The following is a 17,050-nucleotide window of genomic DNA, read 5'->3' on the forward strand; positions in this document are numbered from 1 at the left end:
TAAATGAAGCATAAGATGCAGAAGAAAGGATAATGTTCCAGAAATGCTAAAGTGAGAAAATTCATGGTCACTTCCAGAGGTGAATGGGATAAGGTGAAGGGTGTCTGCACTTCTCAGAAGTGGGTACCAGAAGGCATTTCCAAAGGTAGTGTCAGCATGGGCAGTCCAGAACATTTTTCCATCTGTTGGTTTTTATCAGAAATATTTGAAGTCATATTGCATAATTAAGATTGCTGTGACAAACAATTTTTAATGCTTTCATGTGCAGTGGTATTTTCCCCAAAAGTCATTTCTGTTGTCTTAAGCAGCAAAACTAGGAAGATCCATTGGAAAATATAAATGATTCACCAACTCTCTATGGAGAATTGAGATAAATATTTATGTTGGTCATTTATCATTCATTTAATACTCAGGGGCTTATTATATCTACACTTACTATGTTATCTCTTTTAAATATTCCTATGTGAGTGATTTTTCATAGCAGCCTTAGAGAGGGGTCCTAAGAGATGAGACATTTCTGCATCTTAATACCACATTTGCTGAGCAACTACCTTCTATGTTTCAAGAATATGTATACTCTATTGATTTATGCACAGTGGACTTCTGTGTTGTTGTACTGATTGATACGCCTGCTAGACCCAGAATCTTATATAAAACAGCTTGACCTTAAAAATGGTACTTTATGAAAGTGAGAAATTAATAAACTAAGAATCATAGGCAATAGCTTTGGAGTAAGGACTTCCATCATTTTGCCTTGATTGAATCAACAGCGTCATCTTTTGCACCAAACCCTAAGTCAGTGCTTTGTTTATGATTCTCTATACCCATTCCATGTCTGAGCTCCAAATCCCTGCTTACCTCATCTCCCTGGCCTGGAATGCCCTGTTTACTTCACTTTTTAATCTGGCTAAATCCTCTTCAGATGCTTTAAGACTTAGTTGACTTAATTCAATGCATGATATTTAAATTATTTAAAGATTTGTGCATGGACTAAGATGAGCCACCATGGATATGTCAGTGAACAGGTAAGACACACAATATGTAGTGAATAAAATGGAGAATCTTTTTAACATATTTATTTACCATTTGAATATCTACTTTTATAAAGTATCTGTTCAAGTCTCCTGCCCATTATTTTATTGGACGATATTTTTTATTATTCATAAAATTTTTATACATATTCTGGATATACATTATTTATCAATTATGCCTTACAAGTATATTTTCCTATATGTTCCTTGTCTTTCTCTTTACATGGATAATATTTTTTCTAGTCGAATTGAGAATGAGTTGCATACATAATGAGCATTTACTCCTAAATATTGGGTTGGCCAAAATATTCATTCTGGGTTTTCTATAACACTGTACATAAAAAACCTGAATGAATTTTTTAACCTTATACTTCAGTGTGTATTTCCTAAGAATAGGAACTGTCATCTTACATAAACACAATGTAATTATCAATTTTAACATTTGTTTCTTAGTCTGCACCATAATAAAATACCACCAACTGGGAAGCTTAGACAAAACAGTTTTATTTTATTACAATCCTGAAGACTGGAAGTCTAAGATCAAGGTGCCAGTATGGTTGTGTTTGATGAAAACTCTCCTTTTCTTGTAGATAACTGCTTTATCACTGCATCTTCACATGGCTTTTATTTGGTAGATGCCTCTTCTTCAAAAACCACCAATACGATGAGATAAGTATCCTGACCTTGTGAATTCATTTAACATCAATTACCACTTATAAGCCATATCTCCAAGTATTAGGGGTTGGGTTTTAGTATATGACTTTCGTGGGCACAGTATAGTCCATATCAGTTGTTTAGTGTAAAATATCATTTTCATACTTTTATTGTCAACCTTTCCACATCCTTATGTATGCTGCTGCTGCTAAGTCACATCAGTCATGTCTGACTGTGCGACCCCATTGATGGCAAGCCCACCAGACTCATGTCCCTGGGATTCTCCAGGCAAGAGTAGTGGAGTGGGTTGCCGTTGCCTTCTCTGATCCTTACGTATATCATCTGTCTGTTTTTAAGGCATAGAATTCTGTTTAATTTTTCAAATCAAGATTATTATTCAGTCTGGCAATATTTGTATTTTCAGTTCACTCACTCAGTCATGTCTGACTCTTTGAGACCCCATGGACTACAGCACACCCGGCCTCCCTGTCCATCACCAGCTCCCACAGATTACTCAAGCTCATGTCCATTGAGTCAGTGATGCCATCTAACCGTCTCATCCTCCGTCATTCCCTTCTCCTCCTGCCTTCAATCTTTCCCAGCATCAGGGTCTTTTCAAATGAGTCAGCTCTTTGTATCAGGTGGTCAAAGTATTGGAGTTTCGTCTTCATCATCAGTCCTTCCAATGAATATTCAGGACTGATCTCCTTTAGAATTGACTGGTTGGATCTCCTTGCTGTCCAAGGGACTCTCAAGAGTCTTCTCCAACACCACAGTTCAAAAGCATCAATTCTTTGGTGCTCAGCTTTTTTTCTAGTCCAACTCTCATATCCATACATGACTACTGGAAAAACCATAGCCTTGACTAGATGGACCTTTGTTGGCAAAGTAACATCTCTACTTTTTAGTATGCTAAGTTGACCATAACTTTTCTCCCAAGGAGTAAGCGTCTTTTAATTTCATGGCTGCAGTCACCATCTGTGGAGAAGGCAATGGCACCCCACTCCAGTACTCTTGCCTGGAAAATCCCATGGATGGAGGAGCCTGATAGACTGCAGTCCATGGGGTCGCTGAGAGTCGGACAGGACTGAGCGACTTCACTTTCACTTTTCACTTTCATGCATTGGAGAAGGAAATGGCAACCCACTCCAGTGTTCTTGCCTGGAGAATCCCAAGGATGGTGGAGCCTGGTGGGCTGCCATCTGTGGGGTCACATAGAAATGTGTATTTAGGCCTTCTGCTGGTTTTTTTTAATTTTAATTTTTTAAATATTGAGCTGCATGTTATTGTTGTTCAGTAGCTCAGTTGTGTCTGACTCTCTGTGACCCCATGGACTGCAGCACTCCAGGCTTCCCTGTCCTGTCCTTCACCATCTCCAGGAGTTTGCTCAGACTCACATCCATTGAGTTCATGATGCCATCCAACCATCTTGTCCTCTGTCGTCCCCTTCTCCTTCTGCCCTCAATCTTTCCCAGCATCAGGGTCTTTTCCAGCGAGTCAGTTCTTTGCATCTTTGCATCAGGTGGCCAAAGTACTGGAGTTTCAGCTTCAGCATCAGTCCTTCCAGTGAGTATTCATGGTTGATTTCCTTTAGGATTGATAGGTTTGATCTCCTTGCTGTCCAGGGGACTCTCAAGAGTCCTCTCCAGGTTTTTGTAAATTTTGGAGATTAATCCCTTGTCAGTCGCATTGTTTACCTTTTTTTTCATGTTTTTAAAAATATCTCTGCATTAGTTATAGTATTTTTGACTGAGCAAATTCTCAACTTAAAAATTATCTCTTCAGCTTTACTATTTTTTCTAATTCCATGTATTAGTATTTTTCAGTTTCATGATTTCCATTTTATTCTTTTTAATTAATTCCAATTACCTCCTGAAATCCTTTTTATCATATCATCTAATGTTATGGGCTAACAGTTATTTTAAATCTCTGAAGCTCCAATACTTCAGCCACCTGATGTGAAGAACTGACTCATTGGAAAAGATCTTGATGCTGGTAAAGACTGAGGGCAAGAGGAGAAGAGGGAGACAGAGGGTGAAATGTTTGGATGTCCTCACTGACTCAGTGGCCATGAGTTTGAGCAAACTCAGGGGCAGAGTGAAGGACAGGGAAGCCCAATATGCTATAGTTCAGGGGTTCGTAAAGAGGTAGGAACCTGAACAAAAACAATGGTAGCTCCAATATATGAATCTCTTGTGAATATTTTATTTTACTGTATTTTATTGTTTAAATTTTTAGCCATGTGTTGTTTTTCTCTTGCTTTTTAGCCATTTAATCATGACTCCTGATCAGTTGAATGACATAATTTTAAAAACTTGGTGTCAAATATGAGTATAAAAAATTACAGACTGGGATGTCCCTGGTGGTTCAGTGGTTGAGACTCTGTGCTTCCAATGCAAGGGTTGTGGGTTTGATCCCTTGTTGGGGAACTAAGATCCCACGTGCTGCACAGGGCAGTGAAAAAGAAATAAATAATTTAAAAAATACAGAGAGAATTCCATGGTCTGATGATATTATCTTGTATTATATAAGATTTGATTTAACTTTTAGCAGTCACTTGGCTGGGGATATACATCTCAACACAGTTTGGGGTTGAGCTGATTGAACTGGATTCTAATCTTTGTGCATGTTAGTTTGCTTCCGTTTATCCCTCACTTCTTTGTTGTAACCCCTTCAGACACTCAACCCATAGTCTGAGATTTTTACCTGATCCCTTGTTATTGGTAGCCCTTAAAGTCTGTTTTGTTTTTTTTCTTGAGTGCCTCGAGATTACTTAATTTTCAATGTCGGCCTCTCAACCTACTGCTTTATACCCATTACTGGTATCTGGTATCTTTGGTATACTGTTGGTAACTCCTGGTGCTATTATCAGCTTGCAGACTGCTGAGTTGAACTGGCAAATGCCACAAAGGTAAAAGCTATCCCCAGCGTCAAGATCACATCCTTATTTCCCTTGTCCAAAGATCTTGACATCTCAGTGTTAATTGCCTTGGTTGCTATTCAACATCATGAATATTTTTTCCACAGTTTATATTGTTTTTATTGAGAGAATTGTTCTGTTCTTAGCCGGTCTGCTAAAGATGCAAAAACTGTATACCACCTTTTGGTAGAAGATTTTAAGCCCATTGATTTGTGTGATGTTATCTGATTATTATTTTAGTGAAGATCATTAGGCTGACTGCTGCTGCTGCTGCTGCTGCTAAGTCGCTTCACTTGTGTCCGACTCTGTGCAACCCCATAGACGGCAGCCCACCAGGCTGTGCCGTCCCTGGGATTCTCCAGGCAAGAACACTGGAGTGGGTTGCCATTGCCTTCTCCATTGTGTGAAAGTGAAAAGTGAAAGTGAAGTTGCTTAGTTGCATCCGACTCGTAGCGACCCCATGGACTGCAGCCTACCAGGCTCCTCCATCCATGGGATTTTCTAGGCAAGAGTACTGGAGTGGCTTGTCATTGCCTTCTCCATTAGGCTGACTAATTCCAGGTAAAAAGAGAAGCCAAAGATAAAGGAGAACCTTCACAGAAACTTGCATTTCATTTACAGTCATCAGACGTATTCTTCATTAAAGCCGGTCATTAAAACCCTTTATGTGGTGAAATTTCACTTTGTAATTAAGCATCTTACTCTGACAAATCTTAATAATTTAGATTGTCATGAAGCGAAGAACTCTTTTTATTTTTCTGGCTATTTTTCTTGGTATCATTAGAGATTTTAGAAATATTTTTAAGTAATTATAGAGAGCCTGGTGCTTAAAAAATATCCACAAAGGCCTCTATGAAAATTTTGTAGAACCGCATGACTTTCTTTTTTTAAGCCAACTGTTCCAGGAAATATCCAGTTTTAAAGGAGGATTCGCTGACACTTCAAATCTTGAATGCAAGTTGCTGATTCATGCAGTTTGAAGTTCAGAGAAATGTTTAAAGTTACAGCTTCCCAGGAAATAATCATGTTGATGTCAGAGGAAGTTTGTAGAGCTATGAAGAATTGTAATTACTTAGTCTGCTGCTGTAAACTTCAGTCTGATAGATAAGGGACAGATTGAACAGTGGGGCTGACAGCTGAGCTGGTATCGATCTTTTGTTTATAAAGCTTGCAGTGATGTATCTCATGCTATAACTTCAATCCAAACCCACATAAATATGAAATTGCTAAAGTGAAAGTAAGACGTGGAGCCAGCAAGTTAGCAAATGTGAGTGTGTACAACTGTTAAAAAAAAAAAAAAAGTGAATCACTGATAGAATGTATGCATTCTTCAGGACATCGTGTGTTAGGTATTTATATGAAACTGCCTGAAAAATCTCACGGATAGAGGATCTTGGAAAACTGCAGTCCTTGAGGTCAAAAGGAGTCAGACGGGACTAAGCATATACATATGTTACAGTATATTAGGACATAAACAAAAACACCAGCCAACATACAATGTCGTTATACTACTAAGTCATATATGGCATCAATCAAAAAATAATATTGGGACAATTTCTAAATAGTTTCTTACACCTAATAACTATTTAAAATGCTTTATTTATACTGTCAAATTTACCATATTTCATCTAAGTTGTATTTTTTTTTTCATTTAATTATCTCTTAAATCAGTACTCAGGATGTGTGTCCCTTACAGTTCTTTGTAAATAAATGCTCCTAAATAACTTCTCTGTGTAGCCATAATACATAGTTCATCTGGGAATATATCTTGCCAGTGTTTCCCCAAACTTGTAGTATAAACAATAGTCAAAGAAATGTGTCTTGAAAAACAAATTCCATTTGGGAAATGATACATGCTATATCCCACTTCTGAAATTTAACAGAGCTTCTGATCAATTCCACAATGAGAAAGCCTGTTTCATTTTAACCCAGCTTTGCCCAAATTTACAAAAAAAAAAAATTTTTTTTTTGACAAACTCTACTAATAGGAACACACTAGAGAATTCTAATCCAACCCCCCTCAAGCCAGTATTAGCACCAAATTGAATATTCAAAACCTGGGCTGAAACCCAGACTATACCATTGATTTGTTGTGTAAGCTTAGGCATAATATTGACTATTCATAAGTCTTGATTTTCTCATCCGTAAAATGAACACCAAATCTTCTTTACAGGTTATGAGAACTAATAAAATGATTTATACAGAGCACCCAGCATGGCCTGGCACGTGATGGGAGTTTAGTATATGCAGGATTAACCCTGTGTTTTCACTGCTGGAGGGAGCATCATACACTTTATTCTCCATGGTGCAAAAATGACCCCATCATACATGTATAGGCCATCTGCTCTCCATATACCAGGATTTAGAAAATTATAATGGTCCATGATTGTATAAACCTCAGTCACAAGAGCCTTAATCTTTCCCGCCTGTCCTCACAGGACACACTTCTTGACTTCAACTTAGCTTCTGAAGTTTTCCCTTCACTTCTTTATAAGTTGCTTGATATACAGAAATGAGGGGTGCATGAAATATTTGATAGTCATACCCTATTTTTTCAGAGGCTCACTGAACCTTCAGGCTAGAAGATTCCTGCACTGATCCTTTCCACCCCCATAATGTTATAGAAGAAACTGAAGTTCAAACAAGTTAAATATGAACAATTAGGCAAGGAAAGGAAAACGTGGGACAACAGTTCCACCTGCCATGGAGCTTATGGCTTCATCCTTGGGGATCATACATTGCACCTTTTTTAAATGTTTTTATGATTTTTTGATGTAGACCATTTTACGTCTTTATTGAGTTTGTTACAATATTGCTTCTGTTTTATGTTTTGGTTTCTTGGTCCTGAGGCATGTGTGATCTTAGCTCCCTGACCAGGGATCAAACCTCCACCCCCTGTATTAGAAGGTGAAATCTTAACCATTGGACCACCAGGGAAGTCCCCATTGCTCCTTTAGATTGACTCTAAACAGATTACTTAAACCCTCAGAGTCCCAGTTTCCTTATCTGTGAAATAAATAAGGTTGTATTATCTAATTCATTTTGTAGTGGGAGGAATGGATAAGGCCAGACAACCCCAGAGATGAGTAGGATGCTTACCATGGAGTGCCTCCCCCTGCTCCAGAAGTCTATTGAAGTACTTTTATCCCAACCACCACCCCACCACCCAATTCTTACCGAGTTCAAGTTCAATATATGCAATGCTAATTGAAAGAACAACTCTGGCAAGTGTCATGGATAGAACTGATGATGTTGCATTTAAGTGAAAAGCATGTAATATTAATTATCATAAAATTTATCTTCATCTCAGTAAAGTTCATTCTCAGAGAGAGCAGGATGAGGGGAAAGACAACTTTAGACATTCAGATGAATCCTCAGAGTACTCTATTCTCATTGTAAGAGAGCTACAATTTATTGAGCAACCTCTGTGTGCCAGGCACTGTGATAAGAACTTTATTAGATTATAATTATTGCTCCCAGTGGTTTTTATAGAAATTACAATAGACAAGAAAAGAACTTACTCCAACACGGCATGGTGATAGTGTGGGAGGGAGAGGTTATTAATTCCAGAGTTACCACAGCCTAATATTTACTGAGTGCTTGCTATGTGACACATCTTGTGATCAGAACCTACAACCTGGGCATTTACTGTTCCCTATTCTTTATTCATGAGGAAACCAAGGCTAGAAAGATTATGTAGTTGTTCAGTGTCTGTTGAGTTCAGTCGCTCAGTTGTGTCTGTCGTCTCTTTGCAACCCCATGGACTGCAGCATGTCAGGCTTCCCTGTCCATCACCAACTCCCAGAGCTCAAACTCACGTCCATCGAGTCGGTGATGCCATCCAACCATCTCAATCTCTGTTGGCCTCTTCTCCTCCTGCCCCCAATCCCTCCCAGCATCAGGATCTTTTCCAATGAGTCAGCTCTTCACATCAGGTGGCCAAAGTATTGGAGTTTCAGCTTCAGCAGCAGTCCTTCCAGTGAATATTCAGGACTGATTTCCTTTAGGATGGACTGGTTGGATCTCCTTGCAGTCCAAGTTCAGTACCACAGTTCAAAAGCATCAATGCATGGGCACTCAGCTTTCTTTATAGTCCAACTTTCACATCCATACATGACTACTGGAAAAAACATAGCTTTGACTAGATGGACTTTTGTTGGCAAAATAATGTCTCTGCTTTTTAATACTCTACACATGGACATCACCAGATGGTCAATACAGAAATCAGATTGATTATATTCTTTGCAGACAAAGATGGAGAAACTCTATACAGTCAGCAAAAACAAGACTAGGAGCTGACTGTGGCTCAGATCATGAACTCCTTGTTGCTGAGTATTATTAGATCTCATCAATTCTTTCCCTCCCTACATTTAACTTCTCCAAAATTAGTGTGCGTTTCACCCTCATTTTTTTTCCTGTTGATATATAAAATAACAGTGTCTCAAGAATATTAAATATAGAGAAATTTGGTGACTCTTTTAATCCTCATATGAACTGTTGGAAAAGTATTATTAGCCTCACTTTTAAGGTATGGAAACTCAGGAATAGAGGTTTCAATGAACTTGATCAAGGGCAAAGAGCTAATAAGTGGTAAGGTCACTATTCCCACAGAGGTTGTCTAATTAGAGAGTTCCTGCTCTAAGCAATGTAACTATGGTACCTGAAACACACATACTTTTAATAATGTACCAATTAAAATTTGCTAGCAGTTATTACCAAATCGTTACAGTTTAGCAAGTGATATATTAAATTGGCTTGATTTCTGATTAATATCCCTTAATAGTCTTACCAAAGACTGCCACTGTGTCATCTCAAGAGTGAGGAAGATTGACAAGTGCATGAAGCACTGTGAATCTCAGAAGATACAACTGGGAATTGAGTTCCTCTGAATCTATAATGTGATGGAAAGTGTTCTGTCCCCACCAGCAATTAATTTAGAATAACTGGGTCCATTTTCATTCCCTCATTTTGATCTTTCAGGTTGGGAACCAATGGAGCAAGTGTTACATACAAAAGAGATTCGGAATAGCTTTCAGAAGGGTGGGGACACATACCTTGAAGACCCACCAGAGAATTTTCAAGGGTGATAGATGACAGAACTCAGCCTGTGTTAATGAGGACAAAGGGGAAGGTTAGCATTTATTTTAATGTATTTGATGCTTCTTTTGTGTTAGGAACTTTCTTGACTTTACACAACTGAGCAGGACAGGGGGGCAGAGTAAGTATAAGGCAGAAGTCGATGCCTTGGTGTCAGTAAATACTAGAAAAGGGGCCACTTGGATGAACCCTCTTAAGTATAAGAGTTATACTATCTGGAATGATTGATTGAGATATTGTTTTGGTCCATGGCAGGACTTCCTTGGTGGCTCACATGGTAAAGAATCTGAGTTCAACTCCTATTTGTCATGCTTCCTATCTGTGATCTTAGACCTGTTCATTAATTTCCCTCAACTGTAAAATGGGACTAGTAACAGTGTGTACTTTCTAGTAGTATTTTGAGGATTCAGTGATAACATATATGGAAGTTCTTATTGTGGCAGCTATCAAGGTAAGCACTCAGAATAATTGAGAGTTAATTATGAAAGTATGTTTATGCCTGAGTCTGACTAAAGACCTGTGAACAACATGTCAATGAAACACCAGACAGTTAAGGATACTAGTCTCCTGGGTAATGAAGCCTGTCTATACTATTGGAGATTTTCTTCCACTCCTAGCAATTCAGGTAAAAAAAATCTACTTTGCCTTCTATCTATAAAACATATTATTACTATTTTGGTCTAGGCCTAATTACCTTGGATTGTAACCTTATTTTCTCTTGTTGGAGTAATCAATAATTCCCACTGTACAAAGATACCTACTTACAAACATGACTTTATCTGAAAAATCACTATTTTAATGATCATAACAGCTCATTTTCTTCTTTCTGGCCAACACCATTCTTCACTAGACCATTGCTTTAGGTGACTTAGAAAAAATCAATCCAAGGGAGAAAATTCAGTGTCCACAGGAAGTCAGAGTAATGGCAGATGGTGCCTGAAGCGCTGGCTTCTGATTACTGCTAGTCCACTGGAATGCAGCCTGAGATTGGAAACAAATCGTGCTGCCAACGGCTGCCTTAACAGTTTGTTTGTAAATTGGGGCTGTTTGAGTTGCAGGGCATTTCAGAGCTTTTGCTGTGCTCCTAATATGCTTGGGAGACTTGGATGAAAGATGCTAACAGCATTACTGAGAAGCTAGGTGATTTGCGTGATCACCTGCTCACTTGGCCTAATGTAGGCTAGCGATCAGGAGAATTAAGTTAGAGGGGAAAAAAATCCATTTCTTGTGTCCAGATACCTTGCTTAGAGGAAATATCTGTGAAAATTCCTACTCTGTACCAATAAGGAACTAATGTAACAATTCTTTGAATGACAGCTGCTGTTCTCAGATATCTATATCTATGTATCAATATCTAATGCTGTGTCTACATCTACATCTTCATCTGTATCTATATTTTAAGCTATGTATATAATACATGTATGTAATATATATAGTTAAGTCCTCCTCATACAAATGAGTTCCATTCCAAGAGTCTGTCTGAAAGTCCAATTTGTTCATAAGTTCAACAAAGTTAGCCTAGGTACCCAACTAATACAATCAGCTGTAGAGTCCTGCATTGTGATAGGTTTATAATACTTTTCACACAAGTGCTATGCATATAAAACACAAGTAAAAATGTTGGTAGTCTTACAGCACAGTGCCTTGAAAAGTACAGTTATACAGTGCAACAGCTGGCACACAGATGCTGGCACTCACATTCCCATCTTTGAAAGTTCACAACTTGAAGGCTCCTATGTAAGGGACTTACTGTATATGTCATTATATATTCATACATGTCACGTATATAATTCATATCTAAATATGTATAATAATCATACATTTGATTAAATAAGGTAGAAATCAATTTACAAAGTTGTTACCTAGTTCTAAAAGTTGCTTGTAAGAAGTAAAATGCTAAAATCGAATTACTTCAACAACAGTAGGCAAAGGTTTGTATTTTGTGAGTGCAGTGCTTTAGTTCTCAGACTCCTCAGTAGCTAGAGCTGTACTCCTACCACTGCACTGACCAGTGTGGTCAGCACAGCCCATAAGAGCTACTGCACAACTGAAATATGGTTACTTCAAATTGAGAGACACTGAGTGTAAAAGGCACATTGGATTTTGCAGACTTAGTACAAATATGAGATTGAAAATACCTCAGTATCATTTTTCTGTTGATTTTAAAGTGATAGTAATTTGATGATAATTTGAATATAGGTTAAAATGTTTGTATTTCAAAAGATTTTTATTAGTTTTTTTTTTTAATGTAGCTACTAGAAAATGTAAAATTACATATTTGGCTTGCATTTGTGACTCACTTTTCCTTTCTGTTGGATACAGCTGAGCTAGAATTTCATACTCTAATTGAGACCCTCAGACCCATGATATCAACACCCCCCCTCCCTGGGAGCTTATTAGAAATGCAGGCTCTTCTCTTGTCCCAGACCTACAGAATCATAATCTTCATTTTAATAAGATTCCCAGTTAATTCATTTTCATAGTGAAGTTTGAGAATTGCTGGGTCAGAGTGCATTAGCGCTTGAGTCAGCTGATTAAGAGGAAAGCGCTTCCTGACAGCTGTCAGGACCCTGGTTTCATCTATATGCCATTCTGACTTAAGGTTTCTTGGGTGTGTGCAGCCTGTCACTGTCACAGAACTTCCGTGACACCCTGTCCATGATTTTATGAAGGAGATCAATGGGGAAGATGTAACTCTAGTAGCGGAAGATTTACTTCATGGTCGATATTTTACACAGAGCTCTTTGGGGAAGCAGAATCTGTCAGTAGCTGATTTTGACTTGATTTTTTTCCCTGGATTGTCCTGCTTGATGATAATCAAAGAAGGGCAAGGTCAGGTCTCCATCCTCAAGAATTTTTCCTTCTTCTTCTTTGAATCTCCACTCTGAGGTGAGGAAGGCCTGCCCTGACACTCTTTCCTCCTTCCTCTAGCCTGTCTCTCCCCTTGCATTTGCCTCCCTAACCTTTAGGGCGGGTCTCCCTGGATGAAATCCTGATTTCTGCTCCGTGTACCTGTGCTTGCCTTCTTTGTCCAGGAGGATACAAGTCCCATGGAGATAAGGGCTTTTTCTTGTTCACCTCTTCAGTGACTCACCTGCCCTGAGTTAGGCCACACCTCACAAGTTAAGGGTACAGTCCCCTCAAACTGTGCTCCTCCCTGCTGCTTTAGACATCAGCTGCAAGTCTGGGGTCCCCAGGGCACTCTCACTTCTGACCTGCTGGCTACAAAATTTGGGAGCTCATTCGATATCCTCAGGTTTGAAAATTCTATGAATGATTCATAGAATTCAGGAAAGTGCCATACTCCCTATTACAGTTTTTTTTTTTTTTTAATAGTAAAAGGATAGAAGTTGGGAGGAGCTAAAAGAAGAGACATAGGATGAGATCTGAGAGGGTTTCGATTGCTAAATCACTATGTTAGCTTAAACACAGGAGCCACCACGTGTCATCTCGCTAGCCTAAAGTCAGGGGTGGTCCAAGGGACTGCCCACAAGTTACAAAGACACTCCTCTCACTTGGAAAAATCAAAGGATTTAGAGGTCCCCTCTTGGAAACTTGGGACAAGAGCTGGTCAAGTTCTTTAGGACAGTCCCTCCCTCTCCATCCCTAATGCCTAATGTCATAGAAGTTCCTTGCAGATAGTTCACACCCTTTAAATATGGAGGTAATGAGCTCCCAGTGTCTGGCATAGACCCTGACACTAAGTGAGGACTTTATAGAGAATAGTAGAATGATCATGCTCTGAACTCTTCAGGTAGATGAAACATCTCAGAACTTGGCCAGAGATTCAACCTTCTTAGCAAGCGTCCTTCTAATGCCTCATAGAAGTGTAGCGTTGTTCAACAGAGTTAATTACAGCAATGGAGATGAAGTCCATAAATCTTTACTCTGTCTTCTAATGCCAGTGCCCTGTTAGTGGAGGGAAATCAGCTCCATAAAATGACTGCAAAATGGTATTTGAGCCTTTTTCTTTTACAATTAACTATTGACACTTAACGCTCATTTTCAAGGGAAAAAAAATACTAATTACTAAGATGTCAAGCAAACTCCCATAAATTAACTTTCTTTTAATGATTACTTTGGTCTCATCAAAAATTGCTTTGTCAAGAAATGGTGGTTATAGAAATTTTTGATTCCCAAATTATTAGTTCGAATAGCTCAAATGCTTCCTCTGTCAGTGGAAGCAGTGAAGGGAAAACAAAAAACACGAATAAAAAACCCCAGATTTTTCAGTTTAAATAAGATTAAACCAGGCATGAGACAGAATCAGTGGCCTAATGTCAGTTCCAAACCATCAACTATTTCTGTGAAAATGAAAGGCATGTAGGTGGATATGGAGGGCGGATTTGGAATCAAGTGGAGAGTTGACTAGAATTTTTTAGATTTGTGGTTTGGGGAATGACTTCCCATTGCTTGTGAGTCTAGGTCAGACCTCTTACAAACTTTAGGACATAGAGATGAGCTGGTGCTTCCGTGTTCATAAGTCTGCAACCTTCCCTAGAACCTATTAGCTAAGGGATTTGGGGGTGAGGTACCTACCCTCTGATGTCAGTTTCCTCATCTGTGAAATGGGAGAATAATTCCTTTCTGAAAATAGCATCTCTCGAACAAGATTGTTGAGAGGGTTCAGTAGAAGCCCATCATGTGTGACGCTGAAGTTTCTCATGTGTTCTCTACGCTTGAGGCTGAGTGATTTTCTAGAGAATTGTGCCTTTGGAGTTTTCTTGGAAGGTCTTGTTCTTGTTTTTGGTGGTCCTTTGCTAAGTCTGACAATTCTGAACAGCCCGCTTTGCTTCTGTGGTTAGAGTCTTTGTAATATGTGTTTGTTTCTTCTTCCCTTATACACATATGGCAGATTCTTCACTTTGTACACGTGGTCAGTAGTTCAGGATGAAATGCAGAGCACGTACAGGAACCAGAGTCCCCCGAGGATTGTTTGCTGTGGGAAAATGTAACATGTCTTGTCCTCTTCTCTTCAGAAATGACCTTCCTTCTTCACTGCCCATTTCCTTACAGAACCTCAGTTACACAAGGACTTCTAAGCAAGAAAGCACTTGGTTTACTGGTGCCTGTAGATACTAGGCAAGTTTCTTAACCTCTCTGAGTCAAAATTTCCCTGCACATGACGGGGATGAGAGTTCTTGCTTTACCCGGTACGGAGAATGACATGAGTCTTCGCTGCAGTGTCCAGCTGGCAGGGAGAAATGCCTCTTCCTTCTTAGCTTTCCTGTCAAAGGAGTACAGGCGCTGGCTTGGCTACTGGTGACTTGCCATGTCTTGGCTCTTGACTCACATCTAAATATCATCGGATGAATCAATGGCAAGAGAAGCCATGCGTACACTGGCACTTCTTAACAGGATCTGCGATTCCTCAAAAATACTTCAGAGACACCCTGATACATGCTGTATGTATGTTAGTAGAGGTAGCTAGAATTTTGATCAGAGATTTACACTCTAGAGTGATCAACTAGCATCATGATTAGAAAAGTTCTACTCTGAAGGTGCCTCTTGCAGAGGCTTAAGCTATTCTTATTTCTGAGTAGCTTAAACATTTTGTTCACTAGCCTAGTAAGTGAGTTTATTGGAGAGACTGGTTGCTTACTAACTAACATAGTGGTTGATAGAAATGAGCTCTCATTTGTGAAAGTAGGAAAATTTGAATTATGTAGCTTGAAATATCATATGTGTCATATATGATATATATGATATGTATATTGTAGATAATATATGATACATTATATTTATAGCATGTGTGTATATATATATATCATATTTTCTGATATTTGAGCCAAGCCACATAATATACATATGTGTGTATACACACACACACACACACACACACACACACACACCCCTTTGTGGCATTTGAAGTAACTGAATGTCAACTGGGCTTTAGATGATATTAAAAAAAATATTATTTCTTTAAGTCTTTATCTGTTAGAGATATGTATTCAAGTCTTTACAAATGGAATAATATTGTATCTTATATCTGGGATTTGTTTTTTAAAACTCTAACCACATTTTCTACCACAAACAAAAACAGATGACAAAAATCAAAAAGAAAAACGAAAAATACCTGGGAGTATAGATAAAATGAAATTGGCAAAATACAGATAGTTGTTGGCAAGGGGCATATAGGGAGTGGTGAAACTTTTCTCTATATATTATGTGGTGTAAAATTCCCATTAAAAACAATCTAATGAGGTCTCTAAGGTGAATCCTCAGGGAAGGTGTGAAGATGGTCTGGAGTCCAGTTTCAGGTGATTTCTGGGTAGTGATGCTGACATTAGGCTGACACGTAATATCTCTAGGATATTGTTATATCTGTTTCCAGTTGATCTTTCTGGAAATCTGGTGGGCAGAATCTCTATAAGTACAGTGAGCTAAAACTGAATTTATAGAATAGCTATACAGACTGATTTGGCTCATTTGCTAATAGATGTTTGTTTTAAATGTGTGGATATGACAAAATTTGACCTGAGACTCATTTTTGCTGAAACTTAGAAATGAGGTGAGAGCCAGGCTTTGCTGGTGGCTCAGATGGTTAAGAATCTATCTACAATGCAGAAGACTGGGGTTCAATCCCAGGGTCAGGGAGATCCCATGGAGAAGAGAATGGCAACCCACTCCAGTATTCCTGCCTTAGAGAATCCCATGTACAAAGGAGGCTGGTGGGCTACAGTTCATGAGGTCACAAAGAGTGGGATGTGAGTGAGTGACTAAGCACACACAGTAAAGAGGATATAGGTGGGTAGCTAACCTCTACTTCAGAGTCCCCTTTGGTGGCATCAACCACCAAGAAAGAACCTCAGAATTGTGCTCACATAGGGTTATGTCAGTTCTCTGAAGCATTGCTGAGACTGGAGGGAGCTGGCCTAGGGAGGTCTGCCCCATGACAGGGTAGGAAGGGGAGGAAAGGGGGATAGCATGGTCCCACAAAGGCCTTGGTGGTGAACTCCACCTTGTGATTGGGCTTGGATGTCAGGTGCAAGATACAGCTGGCTGAGGGAAACCTAGCATGGTGTCCAGAGTGGAGCTCTGCCAAAGCGCTGGGGAGCCTTTGGAGTCCAACAGGGGATGGATACCTCAGCTTCACTAGGAGAGTCAAATCACAGAAAGCTGCAACAAGACCCAGAACCCATCACAAGAATGCACTTTATGTGGAGAGGGATCCCAGCAAGAGTAAGGCAAGCATCCTTCCACTTCTCCGCAGTAATGACATTTGACGACTGAAGCAATTTCTAGGGTGTGAGATAGGAATGAAGAGCTGGAGCTTGTCACCAGAGCTGAGGTTCAAGGTAAGCCTTGTGTTTGTGAAAATGGCAAAAGCTCAGCTATCCTTGGGCTG

The 17,050-nt window shown here is 39.2% G+C and overlaps 1 protein-coding gene across 43 annotated transcripts in view; it reads left to right on the forward strand.

The window, feature by feature from the left end:
- The window catches only part of LOC147348186 (uncharacterized), a 732,824-nt gene that overhangs the window by 571,161 nt on the left and 144,613 nt on the right, over positions 1 to 17,050 (forward strand). The gene's annotated exons all lie outside the window — the stretch shown is intronic.

The sequence above is a fragment of the Bos grunniens genome, chromosome 22 (genome assembly GCF_055505025.1).
Source record: "Bos grunniens cultivar Pamir isolate PY7600 chromosome 22, Bosgru_T2T1.0, whole genome shotgun sequence".
Taxonomy (NCBI): Eukaryota; Metazoa; Chordata; class Mammalia; order Artiodactyla; family Bovidae; genus Bos; species Bos grunniens.